Source organism: Archocentrus centrarchus (assembly GCF_007364275.1).
Source record: "Archocentrus centrarchus isolate MPI-CPG fArcCen1 chromosome 18 unlocalized genomic scaffold, fArcCen1 scaffold_23_ctg1, whole genome shotgun sequence".
Taxonomy (NCBI): domain Eukaryota; kingdom Metazoa; phylum Chordata; class Actinopteri; order Cichliformes; family Cichlidae; genus Archocentrus; species Archocentrus centrarchus.
In genome coordinates this window covers 5,251,875-5,279,336 of record NW_022060145.1, presented here as the reverse complement: position 1 = coordinate 5,279,336, position 27,462 = coordinate 5,251,875, and the positions used below count along the sequence as shown (strand labels likewise).

Sequence of the window (27,462 nt, the reverse complement as noted above, 5' to 3'; positions counted from 1 at the left end):
CCTTTTCAGACCTTTTTCCTTTTTCAGAGTAAACTTAATTTTTTTTTGACAAACTGAGGAAATTTATGCAAAACTGTGCAATGACAAAGTATTAAAGACACTACCGATGCAGTTTTTTTAATTTAAAACTTTGCATTACAGCCAAATGCACAACACTGACCCAACGCATACAGTACACCGATTCCCCTCTGTCATACACAGCCTCCATGCTCCCGCAGTGATTAGGAGTTGAATAGGGGAGCTGTCAGGTCATTCGTCTTTCCTCTCCTCCTCTGTCTCCCCATCCGTCATGCCTTAACCACTGGCTTGGACACAAACAAGATCAACACACACACCCTGGAGGAGTGGATGTGCACGCTTACGCAGACATGAAGAGGACCTCTCTCACACACACACACACACACACACACACACACACACACACACACACACACACACACACACGTACGCTACAAATTTACTCAAGCAGGCAAGACAGACAAATCAAACACACACACCCCACACTGCCTTTTAAAACAATCCAAGGAGGACCCACAACATTTCAAGTAAACATTTACAGTGACATGAAGGTGGATGGAGGAGGAGAATTGTGCTACCAGAAACTTGCTGTCCTGCTGATGACATATTCTGACTGGTATGCAAAAGGTGAGCAGATGTAGGTGTTGGCTCCTATCTTTGTCAATGAGTCTCAAAGTCCACACTGATGAGGACATTCTGTGATCATGCTCTTCCTCCACTTCTTTAACTCAATAGTGATGCCTTAATTCTCTGCTCTCCATTTCCTCTTTATATCTGTCCTATTTCTCACATCTCGTCCTCTTGCTAAAAGTAATCAGTGAATGTTCATCAGGCCAACCATCCTCATCCAAATTCAGTGCCCTTTACAGCCATAAAATACACTGAAAATATTAAAGGAAAAGCAGGAGCAGTCTGCTGTCACACACACTCCTCACCCCTGTCAAGATAGCAGATTTGTTCATGACCATTTTCATGGCCATATCTACAAGTTAAATCTAGAATCTGTGTTTGACATTCACTATGAGGCTTTCTCCTCAGCAAAATAAAAAGTCTGATTGGCGATCTTTCCAGTAATAAACCCTATCACCACTTCAGGGCAGAGCAATTTTTACCTTGCAGTTCACAGGAGGAGACGACAGCAGAAATATCTCCATTGTAAATCAGCCCACTGGGTACAGGGAGAAAAAAAAAATCTCCCAAAATATGAATAAATAAATTGAAAGAGGCTATTTCTAAGATTAAAGTTTTCTGTGGCCATCTATGATCATTTGTGTACCTGAGGCTTTATGAAACAGTCCCACGTAAATTCAGCTAGGATTCCCGAAACACTTCATGAAACTATGTAAAACTGTAAGCGGAGGACAAGTAATTAAAGCTTTCAGATGGATCTGACAACCCATCCTGGTTTATTTTCAACTTATTCCTAATGCAGTGCATGGTCGCTGCCTTTCTGAGCTGGTCTTGGCCATGGTGCTGAAATTGGTACTGACCATGGTGCTGAAACTGCAGTCATCCTAGACAAAACGTGATTGGATAAAACAACACCTATTGCACTTCTCAGGATCCCTCTACAGTAGCAAAACTTTAACAGAGATCTTAATTTCTGAAAAGGACATACTGTATGCTCTCTAAACTGCCCCAGTGCTCAAGATCTTACAGCGGACCAAAATAAAAAAGCACGAGCGGATTCATTAGCCCTCTAGATTTAAATCCCAGCCAATTTACAGCTGTTTGCACTGTTTTTTGGAGGGGCAGTAATAGTGATTCTGGGGAAATATAGGAAATTACAAACTGAAACAGATGAGATGGTGAAGGCTGATACAACAAAGCTAATAACAGACACAAAACAACCCACTGAATGCATCAGTCTATTATCTTATGTGTTGGCAACACATAATGAGTTTTGAAATCTTCCTAAAGTAATGGTGCAAGATGACCATTTCACGACCACCAGGGAAACCGCAGTGGCCAAGAATCACAAATAATATCCGGTGTGTTTTCCTTAAGCAGTGTGACTCATCTGGTATCAACAATTGAAGTGCTGAACTGGCTAAAAGGATGACTTCTTAAACTCTTTGAGACACCCTGAGATGCAAGCTTATTAAAACAGATTGCTGCTTAGTGGTATTTTGGGAATCCTTAAGCAGTGAGGCCTGTGACGCATTAAACGACTCATGATGTACTTCAAACCCACAGGGCACGTTGTCTCCAAATCTGCTAGCAGGTGTCAGGTCTTTTGTGTTAATTATACTTGAACTTGGGAATGATCATCGTATGATCCCATCCAAAGAAAAAAAAATATAGGGGGGAGGGGGAGAGGAGGGACAATGTAATCACAACACCTTAACTTAAATGACAAAAGATGTATACATACACCTTATGCTGAGTTAATGTCTTAAAATTAACTCCCTTCAAACACTCCAGTCCAGTGAACCAGAGGCAGTTGTGAGAGTTTTGATACATAACATAACATAAAGCAGCAGGGGATCTTTTAGTGCCTGTAGAAAACATTAGGAATTCATAGTTTCACCCTGGGATCCAAGCTCAATAAAACTCATTACAAACCCCATCACATAGGGACCCGGCAGTAGTAGGAATTGGAGCCTATATGGCTAAAGGTAAAGTGTAAATAGATACTGTACTTCAAAAACAGAGTGACTGCTATACTTTCTGTTTATTGGCAACCTCAGGAGATTAGAAACCTGCACTGGATGCATTTCCACAGACAATAATAGTGCCTGCTAATATTATATGACAGCCATTTTAAGTTATAGCCAGCAGAGCATCTACAGTAGGCAGTAAAAATACATCAGGTCTTTTTAACACGGTAATACTAAGAGCTATTGTGTAAAAAAAAAATGCTTTTAATGACTTTAGGATTCAATCATTGGGTTAGCAAGCTGTATTAAAGTTTAGACTCTGAGCTCGTGGCCCCTGCAGATATGAAAGCTGGAAAGAGGAACCAAAGAGCAGATTATCTTAACAGGGTGAGAAGCACTTTTCAACCTCCAAACTACTGGCAGTGTGATGAATTTAATTTGGATATACATGCTGAATCATTTTGTCCACTATTTCAGATAAGCGTCAGCAGCTTCAGGCACTGGGGGTTTTGATGAAAGCACCTTCTGATGGTAGCTCTGTTAGCAGACCTCTGCACACGTCAGAAGATCTTGTTGACCTGTCAAAAGTGAGATGTAATTTTTCTTTTAGGGCTGATGTGTAATTTAACATCTTCTCTAGTACCAGCTCAGACGGCTTCAAACGCTGTGCGCTGAATGCCAACGCGTGTTTATAATGAACAAGTTCACAGCATGCTTGGACAGATTAAAGTTTTTGTAATTTTTCTGAGTGTCAGAATGAAACATTAAATTTGGAGTCTTGCTGTGAGACTTCACAGTGTGTAGAGTCCCAGGGTTGCATAAAAACCTAAATGGTCTCATTACAGAAAACCTGAGAAAGCTTGCACTTCGTTTAACCATCGTGATCACTTCATTGTATCAAAGTAAAATTTTCAATAATTGCCCATTTAAATTCCACTCAATCTATGTTAAAAGCATTTACAAGATAATGTCAGCTACACTGGACACTTTAAACCATAATGCACTCATTTTACACCATACACGTAAGTATTATCTAACAGTTACCTTAAAACATTAATTTTACACAACTTTGAGGTTCGCTATTCAATTAGTAACTTATTTGCAACTGTATTAATACCAACAGTGCCATCTTTGTCTCCTCCAGCTGATACACAGCACAGAAAAACACACAGCCCTCACTAACGGCTGAAGTAGTTGATGTCCATGACATTGAACAACACTGAGGGATTTCAAGGGGTCAGTAAAGTGTTGTTGAAATGGGAGCTGAAGTTTTGAACAGTTCACACGTAAACATTAGCAATTATCCGACAGACACATTAGCTGTTTGTTATCATTAAGGCAGCAACTATCAGCTATGACTAATAAAATAACATTGAGCTTGGCAGCAGATGTTATCGGTTTTGCCCATGTGTAAATGTTAGTATTAATTTAATAAGGTAACACATTCATTTGTGTCTAAAAAGTGTTAATTTTCTCTTAAATTCTCATATTGAAGCTGAGAAAAGTAAACCAGCAACGAGACAGGATCAGTGGCAGCCTACATTAACAACTCTATTTGATCAGCAACAAAAATATAGTGCCAAGTGCAAGAAGTACAGCACTACCTCGGAATATCTAGAAATATGTCATACACACTCCTCAGAAAAATTAAATCAGACTATATCAGTTAAACTTCTGGGATGTTGATCTGGTCAGTTAAGTAGCAGAGGGGGTTGTTAATCAGTTTCAGCTGCTTTAGTGTTAATTCAATTAACAGGTGCACTAAAGGGGGAACAATGAGACAACCCCCAAAACAGGAATGGTTTTACAGGTGGAGGCCACTCACATTTTTTCCTCCTCATCTTTTCTGACTGTTTTTTCCACCAGTTTTGCATTTGGCTAGGGTCAGTGTCACTACTGATAGCATAAAATTATACCAGAAGGTTTGCTGTGTCTCCAGCACAGTCTCAAGAGCATGAAGGAGTTTCCAGGATACAGGGAGTTACTTTAGGACAGCTGGACAGGGCCATCATTAACTCATCAGCAGGACCGGTATCTGCTCCTTTGTGCACAGAGGAACAGGATGAGCACTGCCAGAGCTGCAAAATGACCTCCAGCAGGACACTGGTGTCAATGTCTCTGAACAAACAATCAGAAACAGACTTCATGAGGGTGGCACCGTGGATCCCAATTAGCATTTGCCATAGAATACCAGGACTGGCAAGTCCAACATTGACATGCTGTATTTTCACAGATGACAGGTTCACCCTGAGCAAATGTAACAGACATGAAAGGGTCTGGAGAAACCATAGAGAACGTTTTGCTGCCTGTAACATTGTTCAGCATGACCAGTTTGGTGGTGGGTCAGTGATGGTCTGGGGAGGCATATCCATGGAGGGATACACAGACCTCTACAGGCTATGAAACAGCACTCTGACTGCCATTAGGTATAGAGATGAAATCCTTGGACCCACTGTCAGACCCTACACTGTTGCAGTGGGTCCTGGGTTCCTCCTGGTGCACAACAATGAGGCCAGAGTATGAAGGGAGTCCCTGGTGGATGAAGAAATTGATAACACTGACTGGCCCCCACGCTCGCCTGACCTAAATCCAACAGAACACCTGAGACATTATGTTTCAGTCCATCCGACGCTGCCAGGTTGCACCTCAGACTGTCCAGGAGCTCAGTGATGCCCTGGTCCAGATCCGAGGGGAGATCCCCTAGGACACCATCAGTCGTCTCATTAGGTGCAGGATCCGACATCAGTAGTTGTTGCAATGAAATTTCATTAAAATGTTCTAGCCTGCTGCATCATTTTTTCACTTTGATTTTTGGGGCGTCTTTGAATTCAGTCCTCTGTAGGTTGACAATTTTCATTTCCATCAAGCAATGTGGCATCCTTTCATTCCTAACACATTACCCAGTCCATATCGATATAGAGATCCAAAAAATAAATAAATTAAAAAAAACACATTTATAGTGTTGAGGATTAATTCAAGCTGTGACCGTCAATTTCAAATCCTAAAGAAATACTGTAGCTGAACACTGAACAACCTTTAACAGTCTAATCGGTGAGTAATGATTGAACACACTGATATACTGCATCACTTCAAACCCATTTTCATGTCAAGTCCAGGCTGTCCAGACTAAAAAGTATCCATCAAGTGACTCATGAGTCTCTAAGTTAATGGATACTAAAAAAAAAAAAAAAAAAAAAAAAAAATCACACATTCTTCGAAAGCAGTTCGAAGACAACTGCAATTATACCATGAAAGCAAATACGTAAAATTGGATGAAAAACACCACGTGGTATTTTTGGGAATCCAAATTCTTCAGTTATGTATATGATGCCATTTCAAAAGGAATGTCTTAATATCCTACTGCTTCATTAACTTTAACACAGACGGTGTTATAATTACAGTGACAGACTACAACAGGGAGAGCATGGTAAACACGGTTCAGTGAGTTACACGTTGCTTTCTAGAGATCAAAGTAAAGCAACACGTCTCTCACGCCTCATCCTGTATGATGCTGGTAGAATTCAGCTGAGCCCGTTTCCATTTACTATCCTGACAAAGTCTCAGTACTGTTGGGAGTGATGCATGTCATCTAATGTGGTCTCCATATTGATGACTACTGCCAGTAATGATGGTGATTCATCATGTTTCTGCACTAATATTAAGCCATGATAACTGGACCCTTATTAAAAAGCAAACTGAAATGGAAAATCTTGACTCAATCAAGCCCACATTCAGCCCTTCCTCTTCATCTATGGCTCAGCCTTTAATGCTACAACATTCGTAGTCTCTATTTTCAGGGACTAGGGGAGCCCAGAACACCAAATGACTAACAGCCGCCTCTTATTTACAGAATGCACTATAACTGTCGAGTTTCGCCTCAGCGCAGAACATCACACATTTCTTTATTTGAATATTTTTATAGCCTTATCGTGGTTGCTGGATTTTCGAGTTAGTATTTATATGTTTTGACATTTGGGTCTACAGTTCTTTAATCAGAGCTCCTGCTCCTTCTTCTATTCCACTGAGCGTGTGTGTGTGTGTGTGTTATTGTGAAACTGTGTGTGCAGCTCATGTGTGTTGACCATGGTTCTGAAATGGCTTTCTGGCAGCAGTAACTCGCAAAGTTACAGACTTTTATTAGCTTGAACAGCAGGGGAGGCACAGGTGAAACATGGATCTGTTTTATTTAGCTGTGCTAGTGAGCCAGCATGAACAACAACAGGGCTCTGGCAGTGGCAGATCCAAAATCAGTGCAGCCATTTATTAACGTTATTAGTTACACAAGCATTTAACAAATCAAAATGTCCTACTGTGAGAAATGTCTATTAGTAATGTTTACTTGCACAGCCAATAAACCAACATAATGCGATTAATTCTGTAATGCGACTGAGGTAGAACCCATGTAAACACGCTCTACTTTTCCTAAATACTAATATTCACATAGTCAGAATAAGCTTTATTGCATCATGTGCAGCTTTAGCTTTAATATTTAAAAGGATTTTCCATCATGTAAACACCTTAATCAAACTTTGACTCTGTACTGGAGGCTTAATAGCATTTTTCTTCAGTCTATTATCTTGATGAGGTATTCACTAAATCACAAAGAAACCCTTTGAGTACTTCATTCAGAGTGTGACATCTTACTTTGGGGGGGGAGCATCTACTTTATCTACCATTTTAAAAGAACAAACTTTTATTTTACCTTTTACAACATAATATACCAATGGAACAACACCAAAGGCCAAAACATCATCATCTCACAAACTAAGACTGTATTAAACATACATTAGCCACACCACACAGCACTCTCTATGTGCTCAGAAAGCCAGGTAGAAAGCAGCAGTCTGAATTACAGCAGAATTTGGAAACCCTGCAGAAAACTCACAATAAGAGCTGAACACCTGTAGAAAACGTCGCTGTTTTAGGTTATTGTGTGCAGAAACAAACATTTCACAAACATTTAGACAACGCTTCTGTTATTTCCACAGTGTGTCGGATCATAATGGCCATTTCATGCCTCTGCCTCTTCATTTGTTCAGTCTCCATTTGTTTCAACTTCTGATGTACCTTTGGATTATTATAACAACCAACAAGCTTTAATTATCCCATTGCCCTAAATGCTTAAGGTGCCTGTGAGAATTGGATTAAATCAATTAATACTTATCCCCAGAACATGATCATACAACGTTTTACTACATTTTTACTTTACTTCATTCACCTTTATATTCTGTGGCCATGATGAAAGGAATAATGCGGGATTCACCAAAGAGTTTTTTTTTTTTTTTTTTTTTAAGCAAAGAATTTGGGTGTGGAGTCCAAAATGGTGCTGCCTCGTGTACCCTTTTTTTTTTCAGATTATTTCCATTCATTTATTACAATTAGCTTAAATTAGTCTGAATTAATGCTGATTTAATCTTACAGAAGTTTGATTATTGCTGCTTTCTATTCATTGACATCTTGATATTTAAAAGCCACATCTTCCATTTTCTCATTACCCAACATTTAATGTGCCAACAGCTCAAACATTCATCTGATCATCACTTCCAACCCTGGCAACATCCTCATTTAAAGTGTTATAACATGCAGCTCATTTTCTTTTTTCTTTTTTTTTAAGTGATGTTTACCACAATGTGATATCTATAAATGCATTTTTGTTACTGTACTCCCTATGGTTGCAAAGTTTGTAAACCCTTTGAAAATAAAGTTTTTCTATCTATGCAGAGTTATAGAAAAATATGGCCAGACTAAACCAGCACAATTAAAATAAAACAAAACAAAAACACAGTGACATTTAAGTAATGCTCGCTGTTGTCGCTTTAGTGACCAGTGGTGCCAGGCAAAAGTGCCAGTCCCAACATCTGGTCCAGGCTGCATTTGGTGTCCTTTCAACTTGTTGTGTTCGAGTGATTAATCAATGCAGAGAGATTCTCTGATGACAGAGGGGGGAAAGATTGCTGCAACAGCTGGAAAAGAGCCATGAAACACCTATTCAGGAGGAGAGCAGCATAGATGCTTGATCAGGCAATGACCAATGCATCAACCATATTATTCACAGGCTGGAAGGAGTAAGGTCATCTCTGTGCAAAGCAGCTTTTCAAAGCCTACTTTGATTCAGGTGAGAAGTGCCCCTTTACTAAAGTCCACTGTTCTAGATAGTGATTTGTGCAAATCATGCCTCAATCACAACAACTTGCACAAGACCTTAGAACAGGCACTATAGAAGAGCTATCTACGTACAAATGAAGGAAATTAAGCTGCTTTTGTTATTCCCCCTAGGAGGGGGCATCCTGCAAAGATTGCACAAAGAGAACAATGTGCAATCCTCAAAAAGGTGGAGGAAAAAAAAAAAAAAAAAGAACCAAAAGGGTAGCAGCAAGTGAGCTTGTAAAAAGAAAAAAACAAAACAAAAAAAACAAAACAAAAAAAAAAAATAATGGTGGTAAATGTCTCAAAGGAAATCCTTTCGCCAAGAATACTTATCAAAATCCAACTTTCTGACAAAGATTGCTACTTTCAGCTGCTCCCTTATTCGCAAGACATCAACACAGCATGTAGATTCACATTTTTGATTTGGCAGATTAAAAAATAAATAAAAACAACACCACTGATACAACCCCAAATGGGATTTGTGTCCGATTAAACCGGGGCTCTTACGCTTGTTAGGAGACTGTGTAAACCACTACACTATGGAGCTGCAACTTTGACACAAATGCACAATACTATTTTTTTTTTTTTTTTTTGGGAGGAAAAGCTGTGTTGCACACAGCCAAACAGGGGTAAAGGGAGCATCATGGTTTGGAGCCTGGATGTCTTGCTATCACTGAAACAAGAAGAGATTCAAAATCATATCAACACAAACTGCAGGACGGTGTCAGGGCAGCAGCTCAGCTGAAGAGAATAGCTGATAATAATAATAAAAAAGAAAGTTCATGTTTTGGTATGACTAAGTAAAAGTCATGACCTCAACCTAATTCACATGCTATGGCATGACCTGAGGCAGGCTGTTCAAGACATCCCAGAAATATTGATGAACTCAATCTGTTTTGCAGGGAGAAATCATCCAAAATTCTTCCAAGCTGTAGAGCAAACATCTACAGGAGACATTTATGTTGTGGCTGATGCTGATAAAAGAGCTTCTACAAGGTTACTTAACTGAAGAGATGACCCTATCCAGCCAGTCCTCAGTAATCATGGAGTGCATTCAGTAAAGTTATGAAAAGTATGCTGTTGTGTTATTACTTTAAATTGTGTTTGCCTATAAATGTGACTTATATGACAATCACAGCATTTAATGAGCCCGAGGGGGTTCACAAATGTTTTCGTGCAAATGCACCCCAATACACTCAGACACACACGCCTGCTTTTCTAACACAGAACTAATGCCAAGAAAGTGCAGCTTATTTCTGGGGAAAGAATCAACCAACAAAATCTCATTTGCATTATTTTCATTTTCACCTCCCAGCTTTGTATTTTGACATTTAACAGCCTTTTCTAACAGCTCACTGCTTTTCTGTGCAGACCCATTTGTGTAGTTTCCCCACACACAAAGTTAATAGTTGCCTCTTAACCATTGTTTGTAATTTCCACTTGTAAAGTGCAGCAGTACACTACATTAAAGCAACACACTCTTGGAAATATTCAGCTTGAATGTTTGATTCTTCTCTCTAAACAACCTGTCCCTGAAGTCAATTCTGTCCTGCGCCTGTACGTCTGAGTGCATTTGTCAAGGTTTTACACATAAAGCAATATAGACAAATGAGGACCAGCATCTCTAACCCCCTCACACTGAATTCACTGCAGCTCACTGCCAGAAAAGGGTCATCCAGCAGTGACTGGGCAATCATTTTGGAGACACTATTACTAATGCAGGTGAAATAAATACAGGAAAATGACATGCAAACAGCTCCAAAGCAAAATTAGAGGGTGATGTTGTGCAGCTGTTGCACATGTGTGACACTACTGTATATGCGCATCTGTCCTTCTCTCTCATTATCCCCAGATTGAGACAAATAGAGGGGATCTTGCCCTTCGATCTAAACCTCTACACCATTTACCCTCACATCACAGCTGAGCAAGTGTGCCATGTGGGTTTCTGTGTGTGTGGTTTGTTTAGCCTTGTGAGAGGTGTGCGTCTAACACCATGCTGTGCTGGCCATGAAGTTCATTTGTGAGATACAACAGTGTATGTTGTGATATCACGCGGTCATTTTAATCTGTGAGAGTGTACATTCAATCATGTATGTATTGTATGTTGTGTGGATTTATGTGCAAAGCTTGTGTGTGTGTATGTGTGAATAGAAGCATTTAACACACTGGCGATTATGTGTGACATGTTTGTGCGCCCTGGTACTTGTTTATGGATTTAAGTGTTGTGTATATTTAGTAATGTGTCTCACGAATTTCACTGAATCACAAGCAGAAAAATGTAGCTGCTTTAAAAGCTATTAAAAATATTGCTGCACTTCTCAAATGAGTTCAAAGTGCAGTAAACAGAAGTATACGTATATCCCCGAAATATGCAGTGGCATATTTTGTTGACAGGTGGCACACCTGGAAGGAAAGCTATCCACATTACAAAATATAAGCATCTATGACTGACCATCACACAGTGCATCTGAATTATGAGCTGTCGCGGCATGCTATGGCTGTGGGTGCACCTTCAGAAACTCAAGGCATTCAATGCATTCACAGGGCTAGATGCACAAAACAATTAGCCTGGGTTTCCATGTATATACTGCAAGCCATGCAACCCATGCAACCCACCAGGCCTAAGAAATGGGGATTTTTTTTTTAAAGATCAATTTTTTTTTAATAACCAGGCTGCTATAACTTAATATTTTACCTACCTGATATTCATCTACTTGCATCTGATAATTACAGATTATATGAATGAGGTTGAGCACGATTCAGTGCCCTCTCACTGGAATAACTTCGAAGAGCAAAATAAGCCTCCCAGTATCTGTCGCTCTTTCCCCTCACATCGCCCACTATACGTGCCTCTGAAAGGCAAAACCAACAAGAATAAGAAGCCAGGAAGGCACGGAGCACTTAGATCCAGTTCTTTTAAAAGAGTTGTAGTTCCCATAAATGCCAGGAGTATGACTGGTGTTTGCTGTCTATATATGAATACAAATGCCTCCTTGATGGTGATGTTGCATGAGGGATAAGGATGTAAAGATGTGAAATGCCTAAAACATTTGCATCTTACCGTGAAATACTACAAAAATCAAATATTCTAGGGTGAAAACGGCTTTCAATTTTTTTATCTCCTTCAAAAACACACACCTATATACTTGCTGTCGGCAAGGTTATGTTCTGCAGCCACAGCCAAGGTTCCATATTTTGATTCAAGGTGCACAGTGCTTGCCCAACCTTGCTTTTCTGTCTGATGGTAGCACACGTCTATTCAATTGTTTAATACCCACTCAGCAAATTCCTTTAAAGTCTGTTCTCCAACTTGGTGCTCTTGGATGTGAGATGAATTAGCAGACTGGGACCTGAGCAACTTTTACAAGGGGAAAATCATTATGTCAGATGGGCAAGAACATCTCTGAAACAGCAAGGGGTGAGTCAGAAGTGGCAACTACTTGCTCATCTCTATAAAGAGATGGCCGCAAACATGAATATGCACAACCTTATGCAGGGACATGGTTTTCAGTTTCTGTTTATATAGTGAGAAGTACTGAACAACCATATTTGTTGGCCAAAAATGCAGCATGGAAAATACAGGCTGCTGTCTGTAGCTTTTTCAAATTATTATTTAAAAAGCCTTAAACTTTATGGGGTTAATGGTTTTCACATCTACACTGGATTTTGTTCACATCTTTTCCGCACATTTTCCCCATTGAAAACCAGCACTGAAACCCTGTCGTCACTGCTTTCTTTCAATTCCAAAGAGGGGGTGAATGTCCAAATACCAACTCCACTGCTCAAGCCAACTTGCTGCTTTAATTTCAGATTTCAGAAACAAACATGCAAGTGATGGCATGCGGCACTAGTGAGCTGACCACTGAACCAATTTGCAACAGCAAAAATAAATTTAAAAAAAATTTTAAAAATAAAAAAGGTTGATGGATGTGTTCAGCGCTGGGTCAGTAGGGCGATTCCCCTGCAACTGTTCACTTTGAGGGCTAATTTGGCCTGACCAAACCAGAACAGGTCTGGCCTCTTTCTGATTAAGTGCAGCATTACTCAGAATGAACTAAACATACTGCCAATCTCTGCGCTTAGTTCTCAGTCCGAGGGCGGGGAGGTGAAAAGAATAAAAAAAATAAAAAAATAAAAAAAAGACTTTCCCCTGTGTGCTTTACTTTGACCAGACTGAGCTGTGGAAATATAATCTGCCAATTCCACACCTTTGCCCTACTTTACATTAAAATACATTTTATTCATAAGTGCACTGATTGTAGTATGCATATAAACCGACCATTCGGTGAGTAATGAGAGTTTCTTCTGACTGGTGAACTCACTTGATCCATTAGCCTGCAGTAGGTCGTGTCATTTATTTCATTCAGCAAGGTCACTGGCAAGAGAACTGGGTGCTGCAACACTAGAGGTTTGATTAATTGTGAATCAACGAGCCATCAACTGGCCGCTGTAAATGAATGAATGAAATAATATATCAAACTTCTCCTTGCTGGACCTTGCTTTGAGGGAGGTTTGGCTTACAAAGTTAAAAATATGCTGGCCCACAGCAGGGAAAAAAAAAAAAAGAATAAAGAGGGAAAGATCAAGGAATGACAGATTCGGGAAAGAAAAAAAAATGAATGATAAGAGAGGCAAAGGCTTGAAATGGAATGAGAGAAAGAAGATAAACAGGAAGGGGAGCAGAAATTGAGAAAGATGAACAAAAAATTGAGTCTTAGTTGGAAATTTAGATACATGAAAAACCAATTCACCCATAACAGAACCATATCCCCATCCCTCATCTCTTTCCTACCATCTCTCTGAAGTTTCATCTCCAGCGTGTGATTTTGTTGGAAAACAGAACTGCGCTTATGTGAAATTTGGGAGGGACTTAATTCCAACATCCAATAGCTCTGATGTTTTAGGTTCTGCCTTAGTAATGGGACACACACAGATACACACATGCTCGTACCCGGAGACTGCTTCCATTAAACAGCCATTTCCAGCAGCTATCAGCGTGGCAGGGAAAGGAGAGAAAAAAATAATAAAAATCAAGCCTTCGACCACCGTTTGAAGTTGTATCGGCTGCACTTGCTCCTATCGCCTTCCTATCGCTCCATCCACCCCTCTCTATCTCTAAGTAACCCCTCTCTTCCTCACTTATCTCCCTTACGCCCTCAGAGATCTTTGGCCTCTTCCCTCGTCTCTACCTCCCTGTCCTCACACTCTTAATCATCCTCTGCTGCCTCTCTCATCCTAATCTGACTGAGAATTGCTCAAGGCAGTAAGAGCTTCGCTTCCCCTTGTCATACCAGCCGTCTTTTTTTCCTCCTCCATCTCTCCTTCCTTCTCTCCACCCAACCCTCCATCAGTGGTGGAAGGACGACTTAGATCTTGTGTAAAAATATCCTGTGTAAAAATACCCTTACAACTCAAAATCCTCCAATTGAATTTTGGAGATTTTATATCCAAAATGTCTTACTGTACCTGTACTTCTTTGCGATTTTTATGCATCTCTATATATGAATATGCTGATCTTTAAGCAGTTTTAATAAAAGGTGATCCAGCCTCATTGCGTGCTTGAATCTGCAGAAAACCAAACAGACCCAGAAAATAACAGTAGGTTACGCAGAATCTGAGCTTCTCTCCTCAGGTCTCTTAATTATTCACACAACTACTTCTGTCACTTTTATGGATACAATTAAGTGCTAATTATGCTTGCATTTGCATGGAGACCATCTGAAAATGTGCACTATTGTCCCCATTTGTACAATTCACTCTTTGTATTTCCTTTCTCGGCTATAAACACTAACACAAACACTTGCTTGTAGTTAGTTTAACCCCTAGGCTCCCTTTTTAATTTGCAAAGTTAGGGGAAAAAAAAATCCAAAAAACTCAGTAAGAACTGCAAACCTGGAAGGCCAAAACGAAAGACTGTGCGCACTGTGGATAAGAGACACCTGGGAGAACTGCTCCTCATTCTTACCAGAATGCCAGAGTGAGATTTAGGAAAGGAAAAAAGAAGTTTCTCTCTATGCTTCTGCCTAAAAAGTACTAAAAAATGCAAATGCAAGAGTAGATGACATACCAATACTGAACCCAATTAATGCAAAGATCTAATCATCCAATCACATGGCAGCACCTCAGTGCATTTAGACTTTTAGACATGGTCAAGATGATCAAAACAGGAAATTGAGGCTATAATTTGCACAGGCAAATCATGAGTATTGATTTCTGCTGTGACATTCAAATGGTAGGGTCAGAGTTTGGTATAAACACCATTAAAGCACGGATCCATCCTGCTTTGTATCAGTGGTTGCTGGTCGTCTTTTGGTGCGGGGGGATATTTTCCTTGCACACTTTGGGGCCCTTAGAGCCAACTGACCACAGTTTAAATGCCACAGCCTACCTGAGTATCATTGCCATTGTTGACCATGCCCAACCGTTTATGACCAGTGTAACCAATCTTTTTATGGCTGCTTCCAGCAGAAAAATGTCACAAAGTTCACATTATCTCAAACTGGTTTCTTTAACACGACAGTGAGTTCTCTGTACTCAAACGGCCTCCACAGTCACCAGATCTCAGTCCAGCAGAGCACTTCAGGAAGTGGTGGAACGGGAGACTCGTATCATGGATGTACAGCCAACAAATCTGCACCAACTGTGTGATGCTATCATTTAAGTATGACCCTAAATCTCAAGTGTTTCCAGCACTTTTTTCATCTATGCCATGAAGAATTAGGCAGTTCTGAAGGCAAAAGTGGGTCTATATTAACTACAACTCTATGAAATGTGATGCAACAGATCTGAGGCACACCAAAAAAAAAAGAAAAAAAAAAAGGTAACCCTATTTTAATCATATTAGTACTAGGTGGCCTCCTCAGTGCTCTATGACTTTGAAACAGCAGCTGGTTGTGGTTTTATAACAAAGATGGGGTCCAGGGCAGATAACCAATTGGTGGGAGGGGATAATGCACATTAATGCCTTATTCTGTGCATTTCCCATTAATAACTAATCCCATGAAAGGACTAAAATCAACATGGTGCCATCAACAACCGCATCCATGCGTTTGGTTTTATTTTCCTAAAAGCACCTGACTTTTTTCCTGAAAGTGCACCGTTTTTACTGTAATTAACTACAGCAAATGTAATTACTTTTCATCACTTCCCTTCATTATTGCTCTTCCCTCTTCATCTCCAGTTCTTCACCTTTCTCATTATCTTGCCTCTTCCTCCTATAGCACATCTTTCTTCTCTTTTCCTCCTTACTCTCCCCCACCCCTCTCCACCTCAGCCCTGTATTCACCCTGCTCCTCATCTACATGCCTCTCTCTGGTGCACACTCACTCTCGGTCTGATGCTTGACGCTGCCGGAGACAGATCACAGTGCTTTCCTTTGCTCCTCACTGAGAACCACACACTTCTTCCCCAGATAAGGACAAAGAAAAGCGAAGCAGCAAGAAGATGACGGAAAAATGACAAATGGAAATGAAAAAATGGAAAAATCTGGAGTAGAGTGACTCTGTGGAGGCAGGACAAGTGTAAGAAAGATCCCCTTCCTGAAGGAGAGAGGAGATTTCTAAAAATACAAGCCAGCTTACTCTCTGCATTCTGTTATTTTCTCTCTCCCTTCTTTGTCCCCTCCTTCATTCAGTACCTGTTCTGTGGGATTAACATGACTTAAAATTCAATCAGCCTACAGCCCTGACGGAAGAGCGACAGAGGAGGCAGACAGAGCGCTGCAGCTGTCGGGACCAAGTGAGGGGACGACCAACGGGAGGAGAGAGAGAAAGGACAGACGGAGAGAGATAGATAGCGAGGAGAGAGAGAGAGAGAGAACGAGAGAGAGGGAGATGGGTGTTTTTCCACAGAGCTGAGAGAGTGAGAGCCGCGGAGACAGAGAAATGTGACGGTTTCAGGAGTCGCGGTGGAATGATCTGGAAAACGAGGTTAGTAATTACATCCTTTTATCTAGCAAAGGGCAAAAAGGGAGAAAGATGCCATATGAAGATGAAAGAACAATGAGAAGAGTCAAAAAACAAATTAATAGCTCTATGCTTTTAAAGTAGCAAAGTGCATACTGGAGGAGAAGAGGGAGGCAAACTGGAATGAAAAGAAAAAAGGGAATACAGGGAAAGAAAAAAAAAAAAAGCAGGCATTTAACATAGATGTAGCTGCTGCACTAACCTATAGATACACACTGAAAGGAACACACCAAGAGACACGGACAGAGTGCTAAGATTTAAAGCACGATAATGAGACTGTTTGCTTAAAGGTGCTGGTTTGATTGACAGGCCAGAGAGTGGAGGCGGGTGGACTTTTGAACTGTCTGGCATTCATGGCACTGATCAATAGACCAGTTGTTTTATTAGGCTCAGTGTGTACGTGTGTGTTTGTGTGCGCGAGCGAGCGAGCGAGCAAGAGATTCAAAGAGAGCAAGTGAGCAGAGGGATGCAGAGGCTGTGTGTTCCTGCAGAGAGTATCACTGCATGGCTACTTGGATGCTCGTGCCAGCATCTTTAATGTGACTGTGTGTGTGTGTGTGTGTGTGTGTGTGTGTGTGTGTGTGTGTGTGTGTACGTGCTTGAGTGTATTTGTGAGTGCAGGAATCATCCAATGCAGCCTACTGAGAAGTGCTAAGAGGGTCTCAGAGTTATCGATTCTCTTTGACTGACAGGTGAGAGACAGAGAGGGAGTGTGGGAAACCAAGGGAGAAAGAAATGAGGGGCAAGTGGGGGGGGGGGGGGGGGGGGGGGGGGGGGGGGGGGGGGCATAGGGGAGGAGAGAGTGACAGAAGTTGTGGAAAGAGGGAGGTGTGGAGGCATCAGAGGGAAAAGGGAGGTCAGCAGGGTGGAGCAGAGAAAGAATGATTTATAATTTATGACACACACAAAGGAGTTTTTAAAATGGAGCACATGCACAGCACACGCTGCATTTACACTCTCCATGCGTCTCTTTGTTTTAGGCTTCTAGTCCGCTCTCGAGGTTACTCCCAGACCACCTTTTCTGCACTTCCCTCCAAGGTCATCAACGAACAACTAATTCAACGTGGGAGAACAAATGCAGGATAGAGCGTAGAGAGGCCTGAGACACACTGGGAATCACTCCTGGAAGCGAGGGACGAGAGAAAGACGTGAAAAAGCTGAATGTGTAAAAGAATGAAGAAAGGAACACGAAACGGCACCAGATGAATGAATAACAAAAGGAGCGTTGAGAGTGGAGGCAAAAAAAAAAAAAAGGAGCACAAGGGTGGGTGATGGAGGAGAGAGGAGGTGAGAAGGGGAGGTGAAGACTGCTGCCTGGATTCGCACTTGACTGAACTGCTTGAGACCCAAAAGTTCAATACAGCCATGAGGAAATCGTATCAAGATGCCATAAATAGGATTTTAAGCAAAGTGGATTCTTGATTTTTTTTAAACCCAAGTCTTTTTTGGAATACTGTGCCAGGATTGAGCGAGTAATTCAGGATTTCCCAGGTTTTCTTCATCTATAGAAGCCTAAGAGGATATCGTGGGATTGGAATTTCTCCAACTCTCTGGTTGTCTGACACTGACCTACATCCGTCTCCTTTTGATGTGTGTGGGGATGTGAGTGTAGAGCGGAGTAGGACAGGTTTCAGTACAAACACACAATAACCTCCCACCCCCCCCCGTGCTGGCTCGGAATAAGTAGAAACACCTGGGGCAAGATCTGTGCAACATACACATATACACTCACACACACACACAAACCAGGATAACATGTGGAGCTGATTCGGATTATAGAGCCGCACAGACGGAAAAGGTAATGTCCATGCAGTTTCAAAAACACACACACACACACACACACACACACACACACACGGCCCAGAAAAGGCAAATCCATATCTGCATGGCTAGCTCTCTTGTGCTGAATCATTGAGTAAATCAATGCAGTGCACACCAGCACTCACTGGACTGGGAACTCAGTGCCTCACTCTCTCTCTCACACACACACACACACACACACACACACACACTACAAAATGAACAAATGTGCATTCAGAAGTTAGTAGTTTCAAATATACCACTTGGCATAGATTTAAGCATTTTCTTTTCCTTATATTCTTCAAATGTCCTTCCTCACTCTACCCTACCACTGTGTGTGTGTGTGTGTGTGTGTGTGTGTGTGTGTGTGTGTGTGTGTGTGTGTGTGTGTGTGTGTGTGTGTGTGTGTGTGTGTGTATGTATGTGTCAGCCAGCTGTCTTGCATCAGATTACCTACTAGGTGTGTCTCAGCTTGGCTTTCATCACCTTGCCTTTATGTAATCTTACCTGGCGTGCTGTGTGAGTCTGTAACTTGGAGTGTGTGGATGCAGGGTTGACTGTGTGGAGTCTGTGGTGTCAGCAGCAGCGGCTGCCTCAGCAGCACAGATCCGGACTAACCTCTCTTCTTTTAAGGCTTTTTACGTAAGCTTTGTCTGTGTGCACACACAAACACACGCAGATTTGGCACACTGACACAGGAGATCAGATGGACTGGATAGAGAAGGATAAGAGGGCAATGAGAAAGAAATGGAGATGGGAGGAGAGGGGTAAAGAGTTATCCACAGAGATGGAAAAAGGGAGGGGAGGGGTGGCACATGCTAGTGGTGGGTATTGAAGGCTGAGAGGGGTCAGATGAAAGGATAGCATGGGAGGAGTTGTAATCAGTGACAGACCATCATGTGACAAGCAGAAAAGGATGAGTGGAAGCAACAGGAAAAACAGGAAAGAGTGAAGTGATGAAGGTCTTACAGTAACAGAGTGATAAGGCAAAGAAATGGAAGGTTCAAGATGAGCACAGGGTTATATTGTAGAGAAAGATTTCAGAAGGAAGAAACTGCATCAGAATGAATAGAAGAACCAATCAGAGGCAGTGTTAAAAAAATAAATAAATAAATAAAAAGATTTAACATGAGTGACTAGATAAAGTTAGAAAGACACATTCAGACTAGAATAATACGTGACCGACGATTGACTGGGTGGGAATAAAAATAGAAAGACAGATGAGAAGGAAATAATTAACAATGACAGATGGTCATCATTATGCTGCTTTCTACTGTTACACCATTGGCTACAATTAGTGTTGCATGGCCCCAAAAAACTCTGTTAAAGATCACTAACACCAGTAATGAGCTATTTGGAGATATAACTATGAGGGGAATACAACGTACCACAGGGCTTTTCCATGTAAAAAGACATGCCAATTATAGAGCGCGGATTACAGGAAAAGTGGAAATCTACCTTAGAGGAACATTAATTACCCTGGAAACAAACGAGATTCAGCTTAAAACAATACACCACATGTGAACAATAAGCTTTCTGAATAACCGAGACAGGGCTCATTATTTGCTCCGTTGATAGTTTACAGTTTTGACTCTAGCTTTGAATGGGGGCAGAGCTAAGGCTGAAGAAATGATGACTAACTCCTTTTGAAGTCTAACAAAGAGGCTGTTTGATTTCTATTAAGCAAATCATCAATCTATAATAGGCTTTGCTCTCTTGCTACTGAATGCCATAAGAATACAGAACAGGTAAGTGTCATTTGGCTCAAACAGTGAAATAAAAGCAGAATAAAAGAACAATTTCTCAATTATCTTGTTAATGCTCCGTGTGGCTTCTTGTTACCAAGGGTGTCTGTCATTCCCAGGCTACAGTAAGGGAGGTGAGCAGATGGGGCGCTTGCTATTCAAAATAGGAACCTTGCCAAGATAAACAAGAAAAACCACGTGACAATCTATCAAAGTCTTGGATGTGACTCCTGAGTCACATCCAGGACTGGCTCACACATAGCATGTAAAGCCACAAAATATTGAAGTGCTGCAGCAGGCCTGTGAGTTAAGACTGGGTTGGGTTACTACTATAATTATAGTACAAGTCTGATATGCTAATAATTACATTAAACCTGCTCACGTGCATTTTTTAAATCTTTGGAAATGGTAAAAATACTCCAGAAAAGCTGCCCAAGTGCAGAATAGAGACCATTATTAAAGACTCGTGCACAGCACTTGACTGTGATTGGACAGTAGCTGGTTGGGAGAAGGCTTCACTGAACAGCTGATTAATGAATAAAGAGGCAAAAGCAAGAAGATGAAGGACAAAAAAAAAAAAAAAGTGGAGAAGTCATGAACATTGATAATTACATGAAAAAGAAACAGACAGGCACGATTAAAAAAATCAAAGATTATGATGTAGGATGGATGTAGAACGTCACGCCAGCTTGATTTAACCGGCTTTCGATCGAGAAGTGGAAAGTTTGAAACCCTGAAACAAGGGAAACGCGGTTACTGTCAGAAGGATGGCACTTGATGGATGACTCGAAGAACGAGCGCATGACAAACGGTTGGAGGGAGAGATGTGAAAAGCTGGGCTGTTAAGGAAGGAAGTGGGAGGATCAAAGGATGAGGCATCAGGCCACTGTCAGGATCAAGGATCAGAGTGGTAGATGATGGACAGAAAAGGTACAGAATGATAGTGTGATGAAGAGGCGTAATTACAAGACTGTTTAAGATAGGGAGGAACGCTCAGAGGATGTAGAGAGACTGAGTAATGAAGAATGAAAAGGCGACTGATGACACTTGAGAGGTGGATGATAAGAGAGAGCAGGGATGAGGGAATAGAGGAATAACAATGTCTGAAAAGAAAAACTGCACTAATAAAACACCGACACGAGGAGGAGGAGGGTGTGTGAATGAATGGAATCAATCCGATGGGACCGAATGATAGAAACTGAGTAATTAGACTGTTAGTAGTGAAACATACATTTGTAGGGAAGTAATGATGGCAACAAAAGGATGACATGACAAAAAAAAAAAAAAAGATAAAAATCAAAGGATGGAAGGAAGTGTGGAGATGAAAGTGGAGAATGATGGAAGGAGCAAAAGAGAGTTACTAAGAGGTTACCCAGTAAGAGGTGGAAGGAGCAAGCAAATGTGTAGAACAGAAGTAAGGAAAGAGGGATGAAAGTATGAGTAATTAAACTGTTGACAGTCTGTTTAGGCACAGCAGGCGCCTGATGAGCAGAACAAACCGTAACCACGGCAACCACTGGAGACAGATGGAGGGGTGGGTTTTGGGGAAGGAGATATCCAAGAGATGGGAGAAATGGGGGAGAGTCAAGTGTGAATGTGAGGCAACTGAGGGGGGATTAGAGCAAAGGAGACTGATACAAGTGGGGTCTGAAGTGTGGTGGAAATTCTAATAAGACTTCATGCAGAAATCATATTTAAGGAGAAGTAAAAGAAATTCTATATGTCGCTTCTGGAAACTGATCCAGAAGATAAGAGATAAATGCACATTAAATAAGCATCTCTGTCCATGTCATCCAGTTGTGAGGTTTATTCTGCCACAGAGTTTTCTTACATCCTTCCAGAGATCAGGGAACATGATGAACATCTCCATTATCAAAAAGCAGCTAAGCTGAATGCGAGATCCTTCATAGAGGCAAAAATATACACTGGCACACAGAAGATGGTCAGGTCACCGTGCTCCAACAGGCTACATCAGGCCTGACCCATTTAGGCCTCCCCAAAACAGACATCAACAAAGAGAGGCCAGCTAAAAAATCACGAGGGACACTCAAAGAAACGAGATTTAGGGGAAAAAAAAAAAAAACATAAAAAAGGTAGAAAAAGGGTTTCTGAAGTGTGTTATAAACACCTAGAACTGATCCAATGAGCCCCAGCAGAATTTCACAAATTAAGCTTAGGAAGCAACCCACATCTCTGTGACAGATTATTCCGCTCTGTTGCTAATACTGATCCAAATCTATAAAACTGAACTAGAAAATTAGGTTTATGTAATGTGATTCAGCTATGCACACTGAGAATTGCTAACAAATTTTCACAAAGTACTTTTAAACTTATCGGGCTAACTTGCTAATCCTGCTTTGTGAAAACCCCCTCTTGAGATGAAGAGAGAAGGGAGGGGATGGATTTACACACACACACACACACACACACACACACACACAAAACTTTGATGTGTTCAATCCCATCAAAACTTTTCTCCAACAAGCCTAAAATGCAAGATGTTATGACCCCATTTAAACCTTTTATCACGTGTTCGGTCTGTAAAAAAGCAGGAAAGAGTGGAAAAATGGTGTCAAATTTACGACGCCCAAGCAGTTCGGCATTCTTGCCTGATAAATGACTGGAGATTGTTCCAGCGCTGTATGATACCAAGACAAATCAAATGCACCCTTCAGTCTGTCAGGTACACTGACTGATATTCGGGCTGGCATTACTCTTACATGATTGGTTTTAGGAGTTTTAAGGCATTTAAAATCAATTAGTGAGGTGCTCTGAAAGGGGCATGAGCCTCTTTTAGTCTGGTGAGACATTCTTTACGATGACTTTCAATCCATCCCCAACAAAGGCAATATCGAGATCATCGGTTTGTAAGCATGTCCCACAGTTCTGCTAAACGCGCTGGCACCAGCTTCCTGACAAGCATCCAACCCAGCACTACGTCTTCAGTTCACATGTGTTTGTCTGCATTACAAATATCACCAACAGATGCAGTGGGTTGTAGATGTTCAAGTGAATCATGGTGCAGAATACCGCGTGGGTGATGACTGTCAGAAGAAACTGGCTTGTACTTAGTCGGAAGCAGTATAGTCTCACGGCAAAACGTGCAGCATTTCTGCCTGTATCAGCACTGCTAAGCATTACAATATGAGACGCAGTAATCAAACTCAAGGGAAACCAGCTTCCCCCCTGCAGGCCTATTGGAGGGCAGCCTTGTTTTGCCTGTATTAGAGTCACATACCTCTAATACAGGGGGCTCTTTGTGGTGATTTACATTGTAAAGTTGTGATTCCTAAGAGCTTAAAGTGGCTTCAAAGCAAACATGCATGATACTAACAAGACTCCGCAAAGGAATCATTTAGATTTTTTTTTCCATCCCCATCCTACATTTATCACTTCCTTCCAAGTGTACTTGTGCTACCGAGCTCTTATCCCCAGCCTTCTGTCATTCTTCATTTGAGTTGCCTTGTTTCAGAGAGGGCGATGAGACAGATGGGTGACCACTAGAGCAATATAGAAAATCCAATGAAATAAAAGGGACAAGGACAGAAAAAGGAACAAACAAATTACTGAAGATTATTTTCTACACAAGTGTGTGTGTGTGTGTGTGTGTGTGTGTAGTATTAATCAATACATCCATCACTGTGATTCAGAGGCCTGGCTGGCATGTCACTAACCTACTGGGCTGGATGCAGAACGCTGATTGGATAATTGTTCTCTTACTCAGGATTTCCTGTCAGAGAGCTGAAAACCCTGCTGAATCATCAAACTGCCACTTACACATGTGTACACACACACACAGACGCACTTCTCGCCAAGCTGCGTCCCGTGGTGTCAGCCAATCAGGGTCCATATAATTGGCGCTGCAGGGTTTCTGATTGGGGGAGATGTTGACAGATCTGCAACGGTGTATTGCCACATCATTTGTAGACTTGTATTCGTAGTGAATTTTTGGTTGATTAGGCTCAGCAATGTAAACACACACAAAGCATGGACTGATAATATGGCGCTGAAAGGCTGGCATTAAGGAATGAAGAGAAAGTGGAGTTCAGATAGGAAGCACATGAGATAATGAGCGCCGTCATCTGTTTATGGAGAAATAAGAACAAAAACAAGACAATTAGGAACAACAAAGCTGAGCTTAAAAGATGCAAAGAGCAAGATGAAGGAAAAAAGGATCAGAAGGGATGGAGGAAAAAAAAAAGGGACAGGAAAATGCAAGCGCATTATGTTCACAGTGAGTGGCAGGTCAGCTATTTTGCAACACTTATAATAAAGTGTCTGCATGCAAATTTGTGGATGTAAGCATAATCATATTTAAGTGGGTGCAAGTGTAAGTTTAAGAGTCTAACTGTGTGAAGGAAAAAAAAAATTAGGATAAAACACTGAAGTAGTTTAAGTTGGAGAGTTTCTCTTGGGTGACCCCTCGATGACTGCAAACAAATACACGCAAACAGCACTTCACTAAAAATCTCAAATAAAGCAAGAACCTGTGTAAGAATGTCTAGTGATACTAGACTTAAGCCCAATAGGTGCTTCATATTCCAAGTGCCTTGAATTGAGGTCAAAACTGCAGGTGAAGTCACTAATATTTAACAGCACAGGACTATAATCAGAATATTTAAGCAGCATTCATATTTTTTTAATGAGATGTACCCAGGTGAGCGCCATAAATGTGATAAAATCTTTCACTAAAATCTCCAATAAGGTGCTGATTTGAAAGTAGTGTGATAAATGTTTACTGAAGGCATGAGAACATGCGTAACAGGAATCATGGATAACATGTTGTCCTTCAACTCAGACCTTTCTAAACTTTAAATCTAACACGAGTGAGTCCTCGCACAAAAAAGCAAGTTTTACGTTTGTTGATCGAGGCTCTTGTCATTGTATAGTATCCATTTAATCCATCCTTTCCTTTAATGACCCCACCCCCACCCCACTGATGTCATCATGCAACATCAGTAGTCTGCACTCGTATAGCTCCTTTTAACCTCAGCAAGCGTACACAAAGTGCTTTGCAATGCGTTTCTCTTTCATGCATCTTGAGGTTCAGTGTCTTGCCCAAGGTCACATTTGTCAAAGCCTGTGGGGCCATGTCTCAAACCACCAACTGTACAATTAGTGGCCAACACACTCTACTTCAAGAACCAAGTCTGCCCTGCAGCCTATGAAATTCAATCAAGGGGAAAGCTTAACAAATGGCTTGTGGATGCCAACTGATGAAAATGCCATTCCCTTCACAATCAGTACAATATGGAATGAGCTTCAGTGAGCATGTGGTAAAAGCAAAGACTGTCAGCTATTAATTGCAGGATTTTATTGACTCATTTATTGTCATTGCAGAATTTAATTAGATGCAACTATGCTACTGTCATCTGGAGAAAGGAATCATCAAAAAAAAAAAAAAAAAAGACTGCACTGCAAGCAGGAAAGAGACTGGTTGTTTTCAGTACTTTATGTCCCTTATCTGCTCAGCTGTCCCTGTGATCCAGCTGCTGAATCCATCTGTAAGATTCTGTACAATCTATACAAAGAAACTGCAAGTATTTACAAAAGGATGTGTAAAACATAAAGCTGAAGTTCTGCTTTGCAGTCTGAGTGACACTGAAGCGTTAAAAAAAGGTAAAGAAAACCTTTATGGTTAAGAAATTCACATGCAACACAAGCTGTGCTTGTGTACTTCTATAATGGACACAAATGCCAACAGGGGGAGAAAAAAAAAAAAGTTCAGGTAGTGTATACGAAAGTTACATAGTAAATCATAACACCACCACTCCCTATCCCTCTGTGCCAATTAAGTGCCAAAGAAAATCACCGTCACCCCTGTTTGCCAATTCAATTTACCTCCCAGAAAATATAATCCCCAAGCAGTGCAGTTGTGTGGGCTTTCCAAGGGGAGGAAACTAAATTACAAACTCACAGCAAATAATGGGTTATTGGCTGCCACAGTTATAACAATCTTAATGGTAATAACACTGTTAGAGAACGGGAAAGAACACCTCCAAAGCTATACGCTTCATTTGATCGATGGAAGGGGAACAAAATAGCCAGCTAGAGGTGCAGGCATGTGAGGTGTGACATCAAGTCGAGGCACAGCCTTGGTATTGCTGTGGTTCACTACTTCAGAGTTTTCTGCCCAGGCTCTCCATGGTTCACTAATTCACAGTCAGTGGTAAATCAGAGCAGCAGGTTACCTTCCTGGCCACTGTGACAACTATACTTCAAAAGAATCACAGGTAACTGAGGTGGTTCAACTTTTGTGACTTTTTAAATAGTTTTTAAACAAGCCATTCCAAGTTCATTAAAGACTGGTTTGCTTATCTATGCAGCTGATGTGAAGTGGCAGCTTTTATAAAGCCAAACTTCAAAGACTCCCTCAATATTCCTACTTTTTTTTCCTACTCCAAACATTGTGAGCAGGGAACAAGCAGAGTGGGCTGCTTTCTCTTAAGTGTTGCCATGTTTAAAGATTAGATACTTTCAAGAGCTCCTAATTTTTTATAAGGTGCAGTAGCCAAAAGCTCTCTGCAATACTAGAGTCTCTCAGATGAAACACTCATGTCTCCAAATTTTCTACAAATAAAAGGAGTAAAAGCTTTTTTTTTTTTTTTTCAAACTGCTTAAGAAAAATCACCAAAACCAGAGTTTTTATGATCTTCATGCAAGAGCTGTGAAATGTGCAGCAGTGAGACAAAACAAGGTCTTTATATGAGCCTTTTAATACCTAAACTGATACAGGGGTGGGAAATATTCACAGGAATAAAAACAAAACAAAGAAAACAACCCAAACAAAAACATTTTAAAAATCTGGCTGTGTGACGTTCCAGGAATAGAAACAATTATTGAAATCTTCCAAACAGGAAGGATTCCAACAGGATTTAGTGAGACTGGGTCTTGCATACAGATGAATATAAACATGTTACTCAGACACTTCCTCAACACACACAGTTTTTTTTTCTCTTTCAAATACAACATAGAAGCTTGGGAGGAATTAGTTGAGGGGAGTATTTCATAAGAACTGTATTATTTTGGAGTCCCACTGTGAAGAGACTGCAGTCTTTTTATTTTAAAGAGAACACACTTCAGTTCTTTTCTCTGATTTCCCATTTCACTTCTTTCACTCCTACCATTTACCTCAGGGGTTCTGTGAGCTTTTTCTCCCCATCAGTACCCCCCATCTATATGGAAAAA

The 27,462-nt window shown here is 40.9% G+C and overlaps 2 protein-coding genes across 2 annotated transcripts in view; one reads left to right on the top strand and one right to left on the bottom strand.

The window, feature by feature from the left end:
* pcxb (pyruvate carboxylase b) overlaps positions 1 to 27,462 on the bottom strand; it is a 309,723-nt gene that overhangs the window by 72,902 nt on the left and 209,359 nt on the right. The gene's annotated exons all lie outside the window — the stretch shown is intronic.
* The window catches only part of LOC115775143 (leucine-rich repeat and fibronectin type-III domain-containing protein 4), a 38,803-nt gene continuing 29,421 nt past the window's right edge, over positions 18,081 to 27,462 (top strand). The window contains exon 1 of the mRNA XM_030722660.1: positions 18,081 to 18,527. The gene's annotated coding sequence lies outside the window, so the exon portion shown is untranslated. The remainder of the gene's footprint in view (positions 18,528 to 27,462) is intronic.